Source organism: Chrysochloris asiatica, unplaced genomic scaffold (genome assembly GCF_000296735.1).
Source record: "Chrysochloris asiatica unplaced genomic scaffold, ChrAsi1.0 scaffold00033, whole genome shotgun sequence".
NCBI lineage: Eukaryota > Metazoa > Chordata > Mammalia > Afrosoricida > Chrysochloridae > Chrysochloris > Chrysochloris asiatica.
The window spans coordinates 11,295,342-11,302,910 of NW_006408551.1; the positions used below are offsets into that span (position 1 = coordinate 11,295,342).

The window sequence follows — 7,569 nt, forward strand, 5'->3', positions numbered from 1 at the left end:
ACTAAGAATCGCAAACTCAGCAGTTCAAACCCACCAGTTGCTCCTAGTAAACCCTATACAGACAGGGTCGCTATGAGTCAGTCGAAACTGACTCCACCACGGCACATAACCACTATCACCATATGTATATATATATATATGGTGTTGCGCTGTGGGTTAATGAGCCAGACTGCAAAGCCATTATCAACTGCAAGGTCGGCAGTTCAAGCTCACCAGCCGCTCCTTGGAAACCCGATACAGGGTCGCTGTGGGTCAGAACCGACTCGATGTCACTTAACAACAACATATATGTGTGTGTGTTTGTGTGTGTGTACAAATATATTTAAATCCTTTTCTTCAAATTCCATTAAGTTTAAAAATTCCTCTTTAAATTTCTGTAAGGATAACTGGAAGACAAGAATTGTTTGTTTTATCTCATTGAAAAGGACACCAAATCACTGCCTGAATGAGTGAATCACCTTCTGAAAATTATCCAACAATTGTATCCAATAGTAATTCTTAGTTAATGACAACTAAGAAACAGAAATTAATTTTTAGGCCTCTGTGCTCCAAACCTAGAGTGAAACTCTTCTCTCAGAAAAACTCACAGTGGCTCTGTGACATTGATGCTTCTTTTGCAATGGAATAATTAAAACTAGTGCTTAATCTATTCCAACTAGTTTAAAATAAACTTAATCAAAGAATTTTCTAACCAAATGGTAAATTCATCATATTAATACATGGCATAACAAAATCAATGATTCATAAGCAAGCTATATCATGTGAAATATACAAGCCTATAGGATAGATATGAAGTTGATTCAACTGGTTTGGCATTCATATCTAGCAGCAATCTATGGTAATGTGTTTCTTGTCTTTGTTTTGATGAAATCCTACTAATAACAAGTTGATGAATTGCATTCGTAAATGTCAGCCATAGATCAAAGGGGACTATGTAGGATGTTTATTTTATTTCAATTTTTGGGTTTTAACCAAGAAAACAAAACTGCATTGCACAGTAAAGTTCTTTATTCTCACTTGAATCTTCAATGAACAAAACAGCTGCAGAATAATGCGACTTAATGAGGCATCCCTAATAAAATACTGCAGAAGTAAAAGCAAGGGCACCGAACTGCTTACACTCTGGTTATTTCATCTTTTCAAATTTATTAGAAATAACTGGTGACATTTTGGAATATTTCTAGTTTGGACATGCATTATAGAGGCAAATGTTCATTAGCTTGAAGTCACAGCTGAACTTGGGCAGAATCTGACAATATCTTTTCCTAGGGAGGGTGAAAAGCAATGCTGGAGAGACATATCTTACTCTACCTGTATAAAGTAATCCAGAACCAGCAAAATAGTGTTAAATAAGCCCTAAAATACACTTGGAACATTCAAAACCACATTTTAAAAGGATTGTCATTAAATTAATATATTAAAGATACTGGATCTAGGCTCACTAAAATTTTATGATATGTAATTTTATAAAATTTTCTATCATCTCTCTAACTTTCAACACTTTGTAAATTTTTAAAAAATGAAAAGTGGGCATGTCTAAAAAGAAATCTTTTTACAGCCAGGCCATTACATTTTAAAACTTGATGGCTAGTAAATACTATAAATGCAGTCTCTAAGCAATATGCATCTATTCTGACATAGATCAATGGACATCTCAGTAAATACATATTTTGCAGTTTGTCACTGTTAAAATAGCAGATATTGTACAGATGCAAAAATCACACAGACTTAGAAACCTTAAATTCTCCTCCAGCACAACTTGTAGGAGTATTACAGGTGTTTGTTTTAATGTCAAGGGTTTTTGGTTATTCCTTAAGAGACATAAATCATGACATCAGAGATATATATATAATATCAGGCATCTCAAACTATTAAATTTTTTAAAGGCAAGACTAGGAAACAATATTTTATTCTCAAAAACTGGGCTTTACAGAAACAATATTTTAATCTGAAAATGCCTTATTTAAATAAGGCAACACCTAAAACTGTATATTGCCTCTTAAGAGTCCCCATGCCTAAGTGTTTGGTAGAAAGTGACACTGCTCTCGGAATATTATACCTATCAATAATACTAAGTTCTTTTCACTGAAAATTAGGAGAATGAAACAAAATTAATTCCAGTGTGATTATTGATGGCTTTTAGCTTTAAAATTAGAATTCTAAAAAGGTCAAGATCCAAACAATTGACTCAAGATTGAGATCCAGAGCAGAGTAATGTAAGAAAACTAAACATGCCTGATATTTTTTTGAAATATAGAACACTAGCTTAGGTGCCAATCTGAAAAATGTAAAAAATTCCCCAGCGAGCCTGAGAGGAACGTGCAATCATGGAAACACAGGAATAAATACAAATAATCTTAATGTTCTAGTTTGTAAAAGGTTCAGAAGTGGTTTTAAATCTTCTTTGCTAGTTATTGCAATTTAGCAATTTACTTCGAAATCTTAAATTACTCATTTATCTTAACTTACATTGCCTGCTAGAGCCATTTTGAAGTGTTAATTGATAACTATCTGAATGTTGATGTCTAAAACAATCTAATTGGGAAGACAGGAACCGGATAATTATCATTCAGTCAATAATGATTTAAATTCATCCTGTCCGGAGGGAAGGACCCATATACACTGAGTGAACTATTCAGAGTAAAGATTGCCTCTAGGTTGAGGTTTGGGGGCAAGAAATTGTTGGGGGGGGGTTGTTGGGGGGGTGAGTTCCAAGAACAATTTTACAAAATTCTAAAGTATATTTCACATGCAACAAAATGAGGATTTTCTTTTCCGTTTTATTGCCACAAGCCAAACTCTTCCAGCTGAAGGTGAAGAAAGGCTAGCCACTGTAGTAAACACACATTTGATTCCAAGCGCTCCAGGCAATTGTTTAACACTCAGTCAGGAAGTGGAATACTGAATAGGCAAAGGGTTGCGTCAACCCGGGGGGCTTGGCGAGCGCCTACAATTCGTCCTTGCAAGTAAAGATTAGATAGTTCACCTAGCAGTTCTAGGATATTTGAAATAGGACGAGGATCTCAAACTTTCCTTTGCAACGCAGTTTCTGGAAATACCACATTCTCACTAAAAATACTTCTTAGTAGAAAGCTGCCTTTTTGAATAGAAGGGGTCAGGGACAAAGCAGATGAGCATACCAACCGAGTACTATTAGCCAAGATTGGGAAGACATCTATGGAAAGAAATGAAAAAACAATTGTTTCCCTTAGGTGTTCTTTTTCCGAACCCTGTTCGTAAAATGATCTTTTACTAAAGCGTTCAGCACTATGTGCCCGTTACTCAAATCTAAATAAACCTTTAAATAACTGGAGCTCAGGAACTTATCAACATAATTCTTTACGAAAATAGTTAAGAGGTGGACGATTCAATCGCCTCTCTGGAACGCCCTCTCTTTGCAGGCAGGCCTGAAAATTAACTAATCAGAAGTGGACAGAAGTAGGGGTTTCCGAAAAGCACCTTGTCACATCTCACTGACCATCCTTTGAATGCGACCCTAACTCCTATTCGAAGTCCAAAATGGTTACCAGCCGGGATTGGTTTGGTTGAGGGGTCGCTCTCTGAACTAGGAGAAATGGAGCTGAGGGGAGAGGATGGCTCACCGAACCCACTTCGCTTCTCAGTATCCTCCTCTGCGTCCCTTTACCACCGCCCCTACTCTGACCGCCTGCGAGCAAGACGCTAGTCGTTCAGCCAGCATCTGCCCTCACCTCTCCCCTTGACCCCCGCAATTTCCCTACAATCCCAGACCCCAGGGGAAGGAGAGAGGAGGCGTGTGTCCACCGAGGCTTCCGGGTCCCGGGTCCTCCAGTAGCTGCCCGGGCCCATAGCGCCCGCCGGCGGCCAAGGCGCGCTCACACCTACCTGCAGCCCCGCTACACGGTGGCGGCAACACCTAGCGATGCTCTTGCAGCTTCCGCGGACTCGCGCCAGCCTTATCGCTCTTGCATCGCTTCCAAGATGCCAATCCGCCGTCACCATCCAGGGGCATAGGGAACTCAAGTCTGGTGGTGTGAGCTCGTGGAGGGCGTGTGAGTGTGGCCCTGAGTGTGCGTGCTTGTGTGTGTGTGCGCGCGCGCGTTTGTGTGTGTTTCCTTCTCCTATGGCAAAAAGAGCTCAGGAATCTCTTGACATCCAAACTGGAATCCTCTCAAAGCAGGTGGAGGATAGAGTGCGTTAGCCTCGTCTCTTTTTCCCTCTCTTTATTTCAGTGTCAAAGTAATCAAAAGATTTGTTTACTGACGAAAAGCCAAAGTCCCGCAGCCCTTGGCCGCGCCTACGGTCGCCGGCTGTCCTCGCGGGATGCGCGCGGTGTGCCTCTGCTCCACCGACTGCCAGAATTAAAGCGGTCTTGCAGCAATTACCGCTCTTATTCCATCTCCGAAGTGTTTGCTTTTAACGCCGAGTAAAGACTTTTCCTCTCGCCTCACGTTGTCTGTCCTCTCACACACACACACATTCACACATTCTCCCGCCCTCCTTTCTGCTCTCCCAGGAAAGGCAATTGCACAGAATGATTCACCTTCAGAAAAGCAACGTCCGCCACGTACTTCTCGAGTTCCCTGGCTCTCGAAGGTCCTAGGGTCTCCAATGTGAGGAGTTGCTGAGAAGGCTGGGGACAGCGACGACGAACGGCGCTAGCCTCGGTCGCTCTCCCTCTGCAAGAAGTCGGTGTTCCTCGGTCGGTCCCGGTGCCGCTGCTCTCGCCGTTCGCAGATAGGTCTCTGCTGATGCCCTCTTGGAGACTTTGCTAGGTCAACCTGAGTCCATTTAGCAGCTCCTCCCGGCGAGCTGTAACCCCTCAATATCACCTCCAAGTCTCGGCACAGCCCCACGCAGCCCACCTGCTGTCCCTTAAGGCATCCTGAGCTGGAAGGAAAACTCGCCGCTGTCCCCTTGTCCTCAGAGAGCTGGCACCTTCACCACTGATGAGAAGGTTCACGTTCCAACATGGAACACAGGCGAGCAGTTGTAACCTGTGTCACTTCACTAAGTAGGGAGGAGTGGGAAGAGGAGAGGGCCGAGGAAACAAATCCAAATCACTGGAAGAAAATAAAAAAGTAAGCCCTTTAGCAGCAAAAGCCTCCTCTTCACGTCCCACCCCAGACGTTGTACTGTCAAAAAAAGAAAGAAAGAAAACACCGACGGTATCTTTTAGGAAGTCACCTTAAAGGGCAGAACTCCCTATTCCACCCAGCCTGATTGTCTAGGGAGTGTAGACAGGGAGAGTACAGTGCCCGGCGAAGCGCGGGCAGAGAATATGTCCCCACACTCCAGGTTGAGTTAAGCGGTAAAAGGGGATTGGCAGGACCAGGAGGCAAGCCTACCTCCTCCTCTCTCCCAATAGCCAGTTTTGTTAGCGGTGTTAGCTGCTGCTAAGAGCCAACGGCAGTCCTGCAGAAAAGACGGATTGTATAAAATGGAACAGAGGGAATCGGTATAAAAGCCGGACTATGTCTCCCTCCAGAGGTAGAATCGGGTTAGAAATCTTTACTGGGCGTTAACAGCATTCCAATGTCTCCACCAACAAAAAACAGCATCTACTTTCATAGAATTTTTTATTTTTACAAATTCTAACCTCTAACGGATTTAAGGAGAAAATTTGCACTGCATCCTTATTTAAGCATTATACTTTCTAAAGGAATGTTGCGATATTTCCAGAAATTTAACGAAGACCTGAAAGATAAGCTGTGTCCTTACAGGTACCATGGAATCCTGCGTTGGTCTAAGTCGAATGTATATTAGCTCAAATACCATCTTTTCTTGGGCTCGTTTTAATCAGAGTTGGGGATGAGCAAAACATTGATCATAGTATAGTCTCAAATCTAGTGATTAGAAAATTATGTAAAAATGAATACGCTGTAATAATGAATTTATAAAAACAAATAATCTAAATTTAAAAAAATAAGATCCGGGCCCAGAAAATTTTACAAGTTCCTTGGTGGTGATGGTTAAGTGCCGTGGAATCGGTTCCGAGTCATAGCGACCCTGTACAGGGTTTCCGAGCCTGTAAATCTTTACGGGAGCAGAACGCCTCATCTTTCTCCCAAGGAACAGCTGGTAGTTTCGAACTGCTGACTCTGAGATTAGCAGCCGAGATTCATTCGTAACCACAACGAGTAGGTATATTCCAAAGATCTTGTTTTGGAGGCAATATTTAACTTTTATTCAAGTAGACTACTAATTGTCAAGGCTCTAAAGTTTTGTGGTTCATACCTCAGAATCACTGAAACCATTGCCAAACAAGGTATCACATACCCTCTCCACTAGCTATAAAATTAAAGGACTACCAATTACTGTATTTACAAAGTAATATGAACTATTTCACTTGTCAGTGATTTTGTCTTAACAAACTTACCTCTTCAACCACATTTGGTACCTACAAGATGTGGAGTAATTTAATTAGGTTGTTGCTGTTAAGTGCCATGGAATCGCTTGGAACTCATGATGATCCTGTATAGGGATAAACTGGTGGATTTGAACCACTGAACTTGAAGTTAGCAGTCCAGTGATTACCATACAGTATCACACCAGGACTCCACTTTAGAGTGGTTATTTTAATAAAAGTGTCATAGATATCATAAGGAGATTTTGTTACCTTAGGTAAGTTCAAACTAAATTTCATCAGTAACTTATATTTAGATTCTGTCAACTTACTATTCAAATAAGAAGTATGCTTTCAAAATGTTTCTGACATTTCAAAATCAGAGTCCCTGGGTGGTGCAAAGGGTGAACACACTAGGATGCAGACATAGAATGCTATGGACCGCTAACCAAAACGGAAGCTTGAGTACAACAAGATATGCCTCAGAAGAAATGCCTGGCAATCTATTTCCAAAAATCAGTCACTGAAAACCATATGGAACACAACTCAACTCAGACACACATAAGATTGCCATGACTTGAAGTCATCTCCATGACAACAGGTTACTGCTTCTGTTTTAAAATTATAAAACATGTATTGTATTAAATTATGATTTAAAAAAACTTTACCATTCACCTTAAATTGTTGGAGCAGTTCCATTTTAACTTACAATCAAACTTATTATGAATTTTAAGGAAGAAACGTATTTATAAGAAAATAACAAAGTAACTGAAATATTTTAAAACAAAGAGACAAAATTAAATAATGTAGGTTTTACTACTGCTGATTTAACTATATGAACTATAGTCTATTTAAATCAGCATGACACATGACCATCATTTCTTTCCAAGGTACCTTCCAATGATGTCTTTCAAAAGATTCATATGATGTGATCACATTTTTTTTTTTTTAACTTTTCCTTTACATAGAAACATATTTCCCCAGGAAGGAAAGTTTACATTTAAAATCATCTGGTGACAGGTAGAGGACAAGGTGGCGGCTAGGGTGGAGGTGCAGTGAAGTTCACCTGTCAGCAAGACCACAGAACACCAGGCAAAGCAGATCTAGGACAGAGCTGCAAAACTCAGAACCACATAGCTTGGAATATTTTAAAAGTTTGAAGGCTTATAGATACTGGAACTTGAAGCTAAAGTAAGAAATTGCATACTTTTTAATCTGCTGGGCTCAGAGGCCCAGAGCCGACA

The 7,569-nt window shown here is 40.7% G+C and overlaps 1 protein-coding gene across 1 annotated transcript in view; it reads right to left on the minus strand.

Moving 5' to 3' along the window:
• The window catches only part of LOC102842326 (protein FAM19A2-like), a 676,150-nt gene extending 672,135 nt beyond the window's left edge, over window positions 1–4,015 (minus strand). Inside the window, exon 1 of the mRNA XM_006859604.1 lies at window positions 3,865–4,015. The gene's annotated coding sequence lies outside the window, so the exon portion shown is untranslated. The remainder of the gene's footprint in view (window positions 1–3,864) is intronic.
• Between the last annotated feature and the right edge of the window lie 3,554 nt (window positions 4,016–7,569).